Below are 13,659 nucleotides of genomic sequence, written 5' to 3' on the forward strand. Positions count from 1 at the left end.
GGCCCTTATTCGATAAATTTGCATTTAAGGTTGTCCTCTCATTCATTTCATCCTATAAGGTTGCAAAAAACATAACTTAATATATACATTTCAATAACTCAACATTATAATGTGGAAATTTTAACTAATCTACAAGTTCAAATGGACATATAATTATTTGGTACATACTATCATTGCTTTCGTTGCCTCAGGGGTTCCAGTCTCCTTTGTATAACATACTTTAAACATGTGAGCACAAGTTGGAGAGTGTCCCAACTTATTTTTCTACAAAATAATATATTCCAAAATATAAATTATATCATTCTGTCACATTATGTATACCTTATCATATTAAATATACAACATGAAAAGATGAATTAACCTGCTCCTTTTGAACACGTGGAAAACTTTTTGTTCCAGTTGTATGATTATACTTTCGCTCTGCACGACTTGCTTTGTTCTTATCACTTTGTGCCTAAAATTACAAATGCATAAATTAATGGTGTCCAAATTGCAGCAAGTAAAATAACATATAATGATCAGATCGAGTACAGGTAAAATAACAATTAATGTCTTTGTGAATGGAGTTAGATTTGAATCCAACATTCTTTTGAATCTTTCTCCATTTTATTAACTACAAAACCATACCTTCTTAGGCATTGTCTCTCCTCAATCTAATACTGACTGAATACAGGTTACACTATACTATACTACTCTCTAATTCTGACTGAATACAAGTTGCTATCATTATGTAGTTGGGCAGCCGGTGAACAAAAAATCATGGTCCAGTTATTGTCACGATTTTATGTGTAAGGATCAAAATGGGATTTGACTAGAAGTGCAGGAGGTTGATTATCATGATTTCGTATGTAGGAACCAAAATGAGATTTGGTGCAAAGTGTAATTTACCCTAAAAACAGCCTAGAAGTGTTTCTCTAAAAATTGAGTTTTCTCAACCAAAAAAATTAAATAAAATAAATAAAAAATCTGAGAACAGAAAAGAAAATGAAATCCATATCAAACCAGTTTATTTTCTTGCGACTTCTCTCTAATTATTGAAGAAATATCCACAGCCTCTGCTTTCAGCAGAAGTTGCAGACAATTAAATTCCCAATGACAGTAAAGAGATTAGTAACCCTGAGGTATCACTCACTGTCATCTTCCTCTGCATCAACAAATTTTCCGACTAGCGCGACGTCAACCCCAATAATAATAATAATAATAATAATAATAACAATACACAATGTTTATTGTACAGTAAAACAATAGATAATACTCATCTTTATGTTCCAAATCTCAGTCCAAACCCCATGCCTGCAACCAGTAATAAAGAGGATATTAGCATCTTTCACTAAGTTCCAATATGCAATGCAATGCGATGCCATACAGAATTCACAAAAATAGAAGTGAGTATTGAAGATTCAAATTTAACGTGATGTGAGTCACATCTAAAGTGAAGCTGATCCACACACTAGCCATTTTTCGGACTACTTATTATGGCTCTGTAGCTTTTTTGTCCATATAAAGAATGACGTGGCTACTGAGTAAAACTTCAATGCAACAATGATATCACGTCATCGTTCATATGTGGTCCTGCTATCCAATCATAAAACACCACATAAGAACGTGAACCCTACTATCTAAATGTAACCATGCCATCCAACTCATTCCACTAATTGGCACAGATGCATAGTGGTGTAGAATACACTTATATGGTAAAAGGGACCCTGTACAGGAGAAGACCACACAAACAGAAAAACAAAGAAAATTAAAATAAAATAAGGACCACACCCCAAAACAGCAGTTTGTCTTACCCAAATTCTGCAACAATCCAAATAGAGGCATCCATATGGGCTGTAGCAGAAGTTGTAGCAGCCAACTGTAGCATCCAAAATCACGTATTTCAGCAGCACAGAAAGCTGCAGCAGGAACACTTGGTGACAGAGCAGTACAGTAGCAAAGCTGCTCAACAAATAGCCTAGCAGCCATACCAGCAGAACAGCTCAGTACAAGCAGCATATAGCTGAACATCGCAGTAACACAAAATAAGCACAACACTCTCAAATTGACGATCAAAAGTAACTGTAATACAAGCAGTATAGACCAATGCTAGACATTTACACCCATGCTATCATATGTTCTATTCAATCATGTTAACTTACAAAATATATGTAATACAAAGTGTTTCAATAAGTGCCAGTTAAGCACCCAAACAGTATAGACCAATGCTAGACATTTACACCCAACCAAATTGTAATTAGCCACTGTTTAAATTAAAATATAAATTATTATAGATTCTACAAATTATAACAGACCAATTATAAGTACAAAAACCTAAAATCAATTTCTCACAAACTAAAACAATATTTAACTGTTTTAGGTCCTTTTTTTTTTTTTTAGATTGGCAAAATAAAACTTTTATTGATGAACAAAGAACTCATTACATCAAGAAAGGAAAAGAGATGAGTGCAACAAGTATAGCTTGATTCTTTACTCATTCCACACTAGGAAGAATCACTGGACATTGTTTATATGCTCCTTTACCTTTCTATTTCCTAATGATATTTGCTGAGCAAGAAAGTAAAGTAAATTATTGTTATTTTTTTCCTCATAGAAGTGAATACATAACTATAGTTGCATAATTCATTAAAAAATTTACACACCAATCAGTGTGATTATTCCAAGTCAAATTTTTTTTCTAGGTGCTTGGATGGAGTACCAGTGTAGGATGCTAATTAAAAAAATCATATTGTGATAAACTAAGTAAAAGTGTATCTCTAAGGCTCAACGGTCTACTTGTCTCATGCATTGGATCGGTTAGAAAAAAAGTGCAAGTTCTAAATATGCCACACTATTTTTTGTATGCTGATTTCTAGTTAAGAATAAGGCGGGGTACAGGTTCAATTGTTGAAAACACAGCTTATCATCTTGAGGTTGGGGGTTTGAACCTGAGGGCATTCACTTTATTCTCAGTGGTGCTCTGTTCTTTCCTTGGAGTATGTTAAATACAAACATCCATTTTAATTTATGTGATCATATGATTGTTAAGTTCTATTTTATGAAACAATGACCTCATAACCACATCAGGTTGATTGTCTTAATCAGTTGGAATTAGCTAAGTACATCTAGATCTTGTGAAGTAGAGTTTAGCATAAAAGGCTCTATGAGATCAGATCATAGTTACGGAACCATATATATATCATGTTTTTTGCAGCTTAATTAGCTAATTTATGTGATCATTTGGTTTTTGCTTCATGGCTTCAATCTGTTCTAAGATATCTACAACTTCTTTCATGGGGGGGCATTTTCTAGGTTCTGATTCCAGGCACTGTATAGTGAGTTGAGCAGCAATCAACGTTGCCTTTGAAGAATATTGCCCTTCCATCCGCACATCCATAATTGATTTCAGCTTCCTTTTGTTGGAGAGAAAGGGCTTTGTCCAATCAATCAGATTATGCTGCCCACTGGGGCGTTTGGAATCAAGTGCCCGCAAACCTGTCAGCATTTCCAGCAGCACAACACTGAAACCGTACACGTCGCTCTTCACATATAAATGACCTGTTGAAAATTTGAACTAATTCATTTTACCACAAGGGACGGGTTTTTTTATTTTTTATTTTTCGACCTAGATCATATGAACTATCGACCAAATAAAACATATAAGCAGGAACCTTTGCCTCTCATGTGCTTGTTCATAGAAGATGTCTTTTAGGAATAATTTGTATGGTTCAATTCTCTAAACATTTTAACAAAAAAGGATTCATATTTACCTGTTGCAACATATTCTGGAGCAGCATAACCATATGTGCCCATAACTCGTGTTGTCACATGCGATTCTCCACCTGAGGGCCCCAATTTTGCCAAGCCAAAATCTGAGATTTTTGCATTGTAGTTCTGTAAAAAGAAAACAAAACACACAAAAGCTTTCAGAATAATTGTTTTCCATGTTTGCCCCATTTTATCGTAGGTCATGTTTGTTTCAATGGAAAATGCACAGGATGAATCTCATTACATGAATGCCGTTAGAGGAAATATCTATCTACATGATTGTGATGTTGATACACCACTTGTTTTGTTGAATGATTTAAAAAGATGAAATGGCAGTCCCTGTATTCTAGATAAGTGCTCAAGTCACTCTCCCAAGTCTTGAGACCTTATTATAGACCTTGTCATTAAGAAAACACAGATAACAAGTACTGGCCAGAATTCATGATTCGTTCCTCACTAGGAGGAGGTCACAATTTTGACGTTCCCTCCCCCTCTAATTGATACAGATTTTTGCAAAAAAAAAAAAATATGGATACCTAGGGGTAAGCCAAGCTTAAAACCCAGGTTTGAGCCCCGGGATCAACTTCCCCTCCCCTTCCCCCGCCCCAAAAAAAAATGTACTCAACTCTTTTCTTACATTCCCTTGTCACTCAAACAGAGGACACACATTCCATTCCAAGATAGTCACCATATTCAAAGTTCCTTTTCCTACTTATTCTTATTGTCAGTGCCTTTTCAGAACACAAGTATAAAATCCAACTCATTAACTTACGAGGCACGATCATATAAATTCTCACCCCATCAAGCAGTATATTAGATGCTTTGAAGTCCCTGTAAATGACTTTCTTGTCTGATGTGTGCAAGCAAACAAGGCCCCGTGCTGCACCAATGGCTATTTTGAGCCGTATGTCCTAAGAAAGTGGCTCAACAGCAGAACTCCCTGCACAACCGTTCAAAATCCAGCAATCAATTCAATGCAATATAACCATGGACAGCTAGTTTTTCTTTTCTTTTCTTTTCTTTTCTTTTGTTCTTTGCTAACGTTCTTACGTCTGAAAAGATGGTTTTCCAAGCTTCCCTTCTGCATAAACTCGTATACAAGTAACAGCTCTTGATCCTCCCAACAGTACCCAAACAGCTTCACTAAGTTCGGATGAGAAAGCCTTCCCAGAAAATTCACTTCTGACTGAATTTTCCAACAAACAGACCATTAGATTCACTAAAATTGATTTTACTATGCAGATGAAGATCAAGGAAAATTTCTAAAACAGGTAGCCACTTAATAGATATTTCACGAGTCTACTACTATCTCCATGAACCATTAGGAACACTGATCCAAAAACAAAATATATTCTACATTTCCCTTAAAACTCCTATGTTGATTTCTAGGGCAATAAATCTCATTAAATCACTTACCAAAAAAGATCTCATTAACTTTCATCTAGAGTATAATTAATCAAAAATAAGAGGCCCCAAGTCACAGCCAAAGACTGTTAGGCCTAACACAAAACCGAAAAAATCATAGGTTTGGATACAAGCTGCAAGGTGAATATCAAGCCTGCATCATTGCAAGCTTAAAGGTTTAGAAACCTGCAAAAGAACCAAGAAAGAAGAAAGAAAGAGGGCATTGCTTTACATTCTTTTCGCACGGAAGGTGACCAGAAAATCTTCATTTTCTTAGTTTCATCTTCCTTTTTCATTTATATTTATATCGGCCACTTGACTGCAAAAGGTAGAATTTTGTCACCTATAAATTGAATTAAAATATGGACAGGAGAATACTAAATGACATTGTCAACAACTCGTGCAATGCTTGTTAGATGTAATTATTATATATTTACATTCTCATCCATTGATTTGTTATCATATCTAAGAAAATTTACTAAAAGATCTTTGGACAGAGCCACCAAGACTCACAACAAAGCCAAGTAAATAATGGTGGACCAAGTGAAACCTTCCACAGACAAGTTAAAACAAACTAAAAGATGATATAGAAATAGACACAATGTCCATCAAACAATCTGGCCAAAAAATAAAATAAAAATCCTTCAATCAAGACATTTAATAAAGTAGAGACCTCAAATTGCTTTTATAATACAGTGACATTTACCTAAGCAATTTTTCTTATCATTAAAAAGGCATTTCCCATGTCACCACTTTAATGGCAAAAACAAATACAAAAGCTGCACACACAATCAATAACACATAATATAAAACATGCATAGATTCTTGGCTGGAGTTGTGGGGTCAATTCTTTGAGGCAATTTATCGAACATGTAGAGGACATTGGAGAAACCCCTCTACACATTGAAAAACCTATCATCAAGCAATCTATAAAAGCAAATACAACAAAATATAAAAGTGAATCACTCAATCTACCAGGCACATTGCATAAATACTGAATATAAAACCCAAAACCCAATTTTTTATTGCATAAATACTGAATATAAAACCCAAAACCCAATTTTTTATCCCAAAAAAAGTATCGAATGCAGCTTTAAATATACACAAATAGCATGAAAATACAGACCAACAAAAAAAAATAATATGAAACAATGATGCGCCCTCAGATCTGATAGCTTCAAATAAATCATCAACGGTTTATACCCAGTGCCTATCATCAATTTCCCAATGAACAATTTCAGTACACAAACCCATTTTTTGCAAATGGATTGCCCTAAATCATGTATTCCTTTGTAGATAGATGATGGGGAAGAACAGGGAAGTGGAGAAAGAGAAAGAGAAAGAGAAAGAGAAAGAGAGCCATACCTGCAAGAGGGTTCGACGTGCCTGACAAGACCAGGAAGTTTGGGGAGCAAGACAGAAACAGGGGATTTGAGAGCAGAGGAAGGAGAAGAGAGGTTTTCGTCTTTGCAGAGGTAGCAAATGACATCGACCATGAGGTCAGCTACCTCGTATGCTAGCAAGCGAACTGCCATACAAAACTGAATATGGGGGTTTTTTTAGAGAGAGAAAGAGAAGATGTGGAGGAGGATTCTTAGGTAGAGAGAAAGAGAGAAAGAAAGGCTGAGACTTGGCAGTGAGGCTTGGTAGAGAGAGTGGGCACCGAAGGAGAGAAAGAAAATTCAAATCCCGCCCCCACTGAAAATCAAATTTCCCCCCAAACTTTTGGCGACCAAACGTCAAATTAGTCGCAAAAACAGGTTCTTTCGCCGACAAATTTTTTTAGTTGCCAAATCTTAATCAACGGCGACTAAAATATTAGTCGCTAAAAGTACTAATTTGGCGACTAATTTTTTTTGGTTGCTGAAAATAAGGTTTTCGCGACCAAATTTTTGGTCGCCAAGAAATATGTGACCTTTCGCGACCAAATTTGTAGTTGGTCGGCAAAAGTATACCACTTTTTGCAACCAACATATTTTTTGGTCGCCAAAATATAACCTTCTGCGACCAAAAATATTTGGTCGCCAAAAATAATGATCATTTGCGACTAATTAAAATTTGGTCGCCAAATGTCATTTTTTTGCGACAAAAATTTTTTTGGTCGGCAAAAGTGGTCGCAAAATGTGTAAATTCTTGTAGTGTAACATAAGCTTACCCTGCACTTTATTTTATTTTCGCAAGAAAGGCGGAAGAGAGTTTGGGTTCCAAATGATGAAGGTTTTCATTAGTCTTCTTGTTCTCTGTACTTAACACCTCCGTAGGACAAGCCTCAAGGGCACAGCAACCACCACTCGCTCAACCAACAGTACATATTCCATCCTTCTACAAGCTTGCACTCCAATGGTCTGTTTTCGTTTGCAACCACCACTACAACAAAAATAATTTATGGTGACGAAAATTAATGAAGAAAATAAATTTCGTCACTAAATAAGAATGACTTGTGAGGAATTTATAAATTTTGTCACATATATTAAAAAAAAAAAAATAATAGGTGACGAAATTTATTTTCGTCAATAAATCGTTCCTTTTAGGTGAGAAAAAATTAAATTTCATCACCAAAAATTTTCCCGCTAATTTGTTTTTGTGGCGCCAAAATTTTAGGACTTTTGGTGACAAAAAAATTTGTCCCTAATTACAAAATTATTTGTGAGGAATATATTTTTGTCACCAATCATTTTTAATATTTTTGAGATCTTTTGGTGAGGAAATAATATTATCACCAATTTTTGTAGGAAAATTTTGATGTATTGAGCAGCATGAAAAAAAAAAAATAGGGTATTAATTTTTTTTTTACCCCTTTTCTGTTTATCATCTCTCTCTCTCTCTCTCTCTCTCTCTCTCTCTCTCTCTCTCTATCAAAACAGACGCACATAATACCTCTCCGCCATCACTCTTTGCCCTCGCTACCCCACCTTCAATGCCTACACTACAGTTGACCCTTCTTGTATAAACAGGGCTCCACTCTCTACATCAAACCCCAGGTTCATTTTTCTCTATTTTTTTCTTGTATTCTATCGATTTAATTGAGTTGTTTCAAAAATTTTATGGGTTTTCAATCTTCACATTTTTTCTGACTTATAATCTGGCTTTATTGTTGATTTGGTAAATAAATTTGAAATTGTTTTCTTTATTGAGCGATTTAAAAACTTTGATTTATCATTTGGGTTTTCAAGTTTATATGTATTTTTTGGGTTTTTGGTAGTTAATTGTTAGCTATTAATGCTTTGCTCATTTGATTGTTAATGTTTATCCCTGGTAGACAGGTAGACAATTACTTATTTGCTTGGTTGTTTTCACAACATTGATTGAGTTCCGCTGCCTTCACAGTTTTCCCCTATTGAACAGGTTTCTAAGTAACATATTGATGAAATAATGACTCGGGGAGGGAGGAGGGTTAACCCTCAAGGAAGTTAGCTAATTATCTGTTATAGATAGAAAGGGGGGGAAAAAAAAGAAAAAAGGATTGTCAATAGATTTCTAGCAAAGGTTTATTAGCTGAAGCAGCTTGATTATGCTACTCCAACTCTATAAATTTGTTATCTATTTAATTATGCTTATTAACATCAAGTAATTGTCCAAACTATTTTGTTTCCTTATTTTTCCCATCTTGAGAAATTTCCTTGTTATGCTGGAAAGTTTTGGCTGGTTTTAGAAAATCACTAATATTGTTATGTAATGCTATCGTTGAAATAGTATCTATAGTAGGTTGATATATTAGTGTGATGAAAAATTGCTTGCATTGTCGACCATGGCACTTTCACACCAGTACTTACGGCCATTACAATATGTTATAGTGTCTGAATTTGATAGGTTTTGTAAAAGCATTCTGAAACCTTTTTTTTAACCCTAAATTTTGAGAGGGTAGGCCTGGGTGTAATGGTAAAGTTGCTCCATGGCAATTTGGGCATCACTGATTCAAACCACGGAAACAATCTCTTCACATGTAGAGATAACACTGCGTGCATTTGACCCTCTTTAGACCCCTCAACAATAGAGTCTCGTGCATTGGTACTAGCCTCTTTTTTTCTCAAATTTTCCCCTTCTATCATGTTCTAGAGTTAAGTTGCTATTTTTAGCTAAATTTACACTTTCTATCACCAAAATAATAAGATTTAACATCTTAACTTCAGATTAAACACTTTTCATGAGTCTTAAAATAATGCTTTCTTATTGGAGGTTAAATAATACTAATGTCTAATTTGCTTCTTTGATGAATCTTTGACATTGTTTGGTAGTATTTATTTGTGCTAATTGCAATTCTTGTTTAAAAAGGTTGGGGGAGTGAAAAGGTCAAGATCTATAATGAATTTTTATTTTAATAATTAAAGAATGACTAGCTAGGTTATTCAAGATTCTACTTAGGTTACGAGAGTGAAAAGGTCAAGATTCTACTTAGGTTATTCATAAAAAAAAATAAAATCGACTAATAAGGTTATGATTTGGATTGATTCATTTGCTTCTGTGATCATCCTTGCTAGCTGGACTAGCCTCCTAATTCTTTTTGGATACCATACCTGGCTAATTGAGGATTCTTGTAGATGCATGATGCTCTGCTACTGCCATTATTTCTTGCCTTTGTTTTAGTTGGCTGTGGTCATCTTCTCTTTGAGTAGTTCCTCCTTGTTTTGAGCTCTCCTTCTGTTAGCAAGTTCACAGACCCTATTTCTCTTTGTTTATGTGGTTTCTGAAATTATGTGGAGTTTTTTTATTTATTTATTTTCTTTTCATTTAGCCTTACCATGTGGGCTATACATGGATTTAGTTTGTTAATCTCTGCTTCTCTTAGCCATGTTCATAGCCCATCTTCCATTAGGTAATCCATGTCCATGGCATTGCTAGTTCAAGTTGCTTGTTTGATTCTGCCCATTTGCCTTGATTTCTTGGATGTACTAGCTACTGGATGTAGGAAAATGGGTTTTTAGTTGGTCCTTCTACTTATTTTTGGATGTCTTGTCTTTGGTGGGTTTGCTTGGCTGTTGCTATGGTTGGTTTGGCCTACTATTTGGCTATTGTGGTGTTGCTTTTGGCTACTACTTTGGCCTGCTAAGAAGGCTTGCTCCCTTGGTTGGCTTCTCATTTTTGTGGTTTTATTTTTTCTGTTAGGTTTATTTATTTTAGTTTAGTAATGCTTTGCTGGTGCTTCTTTATGGGGCATTGAGTTCTGCATCCTTTTGTTAGGCTTTGTTTTGTTTGTTGTTTGCCTTGGGTAGGTTGCTTAGTTATTGTTTTTGGCTGGTAAAAGCATATGTGCTCACTTTCACTGAACCCACATATAGGAACTCACATCACTCAAATATCCAAGAAATACAATAACCTAACATATCTGGCCTCATCAATCTCAACCATCATTCTCCCTACAAGCAGTACTAGGTAGACACTGCAGAGAAAACAATTAGATAAACATATGGGAACAATGCAAAGAAGCTCATCCTAAATATCACATTACTCAACCCTCAGCATCCCTAAAGAGGAACCAACAGGACCTGTAAAGAAGCTCATTAGAGGAAATAAGGAGCAGCTCCAGCCAACAAACACCCACAGCCTAAGGAGACTTGCAAGAGTAGTAAGTCCAAGCATACAAGATTCAGAGCGTTAGTGCCATAGCCATAAGAAATCACCCCAGTTTCAGTACAGAAGAAGGGAGCCTCCATCTGTCCAAAAACCAATCACTAGTGGCATTCTTATTAAAGTTCTTCACAAAAAGAATTCTAAACCTTACAGGATTGACAATTCTTTTCTGAATCACCTCAACAGGAGAGCTAGGTTTGTACAGAGAATGCCAACAGCTATCTCTGTACCAAGTATTTAGGAATAGCATTTTTATCTACTGTTATTATGTGGTCCCATATAGTGCCATGAGAACACACACGGAAAATTGAAGAGTCTTATCACATTAATCTAGGCAGCAAGAACAAATTAGAATCTAAGATTAACCACTTTGTGTCGAAAAGGTAGCATAAGCACATCAAATGGTAGACAATTGCCAAGTCTAGACAACCTAAGGCAAAGCAATCTTAGCAACTTGAACAATTAACTAACAGAAAGAAAGATTAAACTAAAAAAAAAATATGTCTTAGGCAACTCCAGCCAACATTAATGCTAAGAGAATTACTATTAATAAAAAATTTACGAAGTCCAATTTGTCAAATCCACACTCAATTGTGGAATCAGGCTCCATAAGTTATAGAGCTCAGATCTACAACTAGAAGTTCAAAGGAATGAGGTCAAGTACACAAGTTTCTAGCTTCAAAATGGATCTGAAACTACTAGTTTAAGGGAATGAGGTCAAGTACACAAGTTTCTTGCTTCAAATTGGATCAACAACTACAAGTTCAAGGGAATGACGTCCAATATATAAGTTTCTTGCACTAATTTTGAATGTTTTTTGTGATCCTATAAATGGTTGACAAATGCTCATCATCACTGATATCTTTTAAGGAATCATTAGACTACATGAACATTTTACTGCAAATTATTTCTAGGTTTTTTTTTAAGTGTTTTGAGGCTAGTGAGCAGTCTCCAAAGTATCTACCCATCTAAAGAAACATAAAAGTTTCCAACTCCAAAAGCTAAGACATTTTGCATACTCATTTCCAAAACTCTTCATATTGAGTGAACATGACTATGGTACAGATGGAGAATAAATAAGCAAATGAAAATAATAAACTAACATGCCCACTTCTAAAAATCTAATAAGAGCACCATTTAAATTCAATATGAAAAAAAAAAAAAAAAAAAAAAACTTGAATTAACCTTACAATTATATATATACATACACTTTATGAACCTGCGTATTCTTGCAAACTTCAGATTTAAGTATTTTATCAAGAGCCAGATTTTGGCACTTAAGACTTCATTTGTACAGGTAATAGGAAAATTGATTCTAAACTTAAAGTTAGTGCCTGGAAATGAGTTTATGGTGAATTGGTGATCAGGACCCTATATCTGCCCATTTACTGCTTATAATAGAGAATTATACATTATAATTATCACTACATTTGATAAGAGAGGAAACACATTTTTTCGCAGTGGGATATATATATTAAAATATTTACTAATTAAGTATATAGCATTTACCCCCAATTGATTGGGACGCAAGGGTTTGGTTTGGTTTGGTTTGGTTTGGTATGTCTAATTTTATAATAATCATGTTTGATAGAATAAGCCCGAATTAGTAAAAATTTAATGAACTTCATGATTTCAATTTATGTAGGTATTTCAGACTAAAACTAGTAGTCTAGAAGTGTTTATATATCTAGTATTAAAAAGTATTGGTTCTATTGCTCCTGTAAATTACTGTAATTCTTTGGCTCTATGCAAACTGGTGCAACAAAAATTTGTGAAAGCTTGATGCTATGTTTGGTAGGGGAGAAAAATGTTCCAAAAGGAAGCTTTTGAGGGGAAAAGTAAGGAAATTTATGAAGTATAATCCTCTGTTTTTCCTTTCATGGGCATAATTTTAAACCTCAGACTTGTTTGACTGACGAAGGAAAACAACATGACTTAGATTATATGTGCTTTTTTGTTCTCTACTTTTCCTCACTTAACAATAGGACGACAGATAGAGTTCCTGATTAATTTAGATGATATGTGCTCCAAACTATTTGCATAGCATACCAATTGAAATTGTCACCAGTCATCGGTGTTTTTTTTTTTTTTTTTTTTTTTTGGGTTTGGTTTGCCTTATGCAGGGGGATCCCCTTAACTAATCATGCTGATCATACCTTGAATACAGTTGAGCTCTCTTTGTGGGCCCAATAGTTGGAAGTTGATGTATATATTATTTTTAATTGGATGGCTACTTAATGGTGTACTAAACTCATTTTAGTGAATGCTACGCAACATGCTACGTAATAACTTCATCTGAATTTTGTACGCGGCATTGTGACTTGTGTTGTTTAGCTTAGCTATGTTATTCTTCTAATCTTCCAATGGATATTTTTGTCGAATTTGCATTATGTTAAATCTTTGTTTGTTGTTGTCCACTTTCCAATGTAGATGAGCGAGTACCTACTACTACCACAGTTTTGTATTAACTTTGATGAGCGTTCTTTAATTAGTCCTTATATGCGGTGGCATAAAAGTTGATTTTCATCTAGATGGATTCATAGATTCACATCATGCCATTCATTCACGCTATTTCACCTTATGAGAAAATCAAATATTGATTTCATCTGGATGGATTCATTCACTCTTTTTAATTAAAATTTTTATTTTTTATTTTTTTATACATAAAATTTGTCTTATTCACCTAACTTTAATTAACTCGGTATAGTCAGACATGGACAAGAGTTTAATTGCACTAGGTAGCACAGTTGATAGAAGGATAAGTCGGGCATATTATGATAGGGCAATATCATTTCTTTGTTTTGCAATGATAGTTATCTATACAATGTAATTGATAATATGTTAATGTTTTTCTTATTTATTTTCTTTGCACTTTGATGATGTTTGAAAGCATAGTTGCAAATCAAGATCAAGTGTTGAATTTTTTTTTTCCTAAACTGA

At 34.6% G+C, this 13,659-nt stretch overlaps 1 long non-coding RNA gene and 1 other non-coding gene across 2 annotated transcripts; one reads left to right on the top strand and one right to left on the bottom strand.

Moving 5' to 3' along the window:
* Window positions 1-365: 365 nt before the first annotated feature.
* LOC114309291 (putative serine/threonine-protein kinase PIX13) lies at window positions 366-6,648 on the bottom strand (the record flags this gene model as incomplete). The annotated part of the gene is made up of 6 exons (XR_014364653.1): window positions 366-1,293; window positions 1,794-3,537; window positions 3,750-3,873; window positions 4,545-4,687; window positions 4,798-4,933; window positions 6,517-6,648. It is a non-coding gene; the product is annotated as a putative serine/threonine-protein kinase PIX13 (transcript).
* Window positions 6,649-7,972: 1,324 nt separating this feature from the next.
* LOC145804655 (uncharacterized) lies at window positions 7,973-13,136 on the top strand. The gene is made up of 2 exons (XR_014346869.1): window positions 7,973-8,132; window positions 12,843-13,136. It is a non-coding gene; the product is annotated as an uncharacterized LOC145804655 (long non-coding RNA).
* Window positions 13,137-13,659: the final 523 nt, after the last annotated feature.

The sequence above is a fragment of the Camellia sinensis genome, chromosome 1, assembly GCF_055761805.1.
Source record: "Camellia sinensis isolate YWXY chromosome 1, ASM5576180v1, whole genome shotgun sequence".
NCBI lineage: Eukaryota > Viridiplantae > Streptophyta > Magnoliopsida > Ericales > Theaceae > Camellia > Camellia sinensis.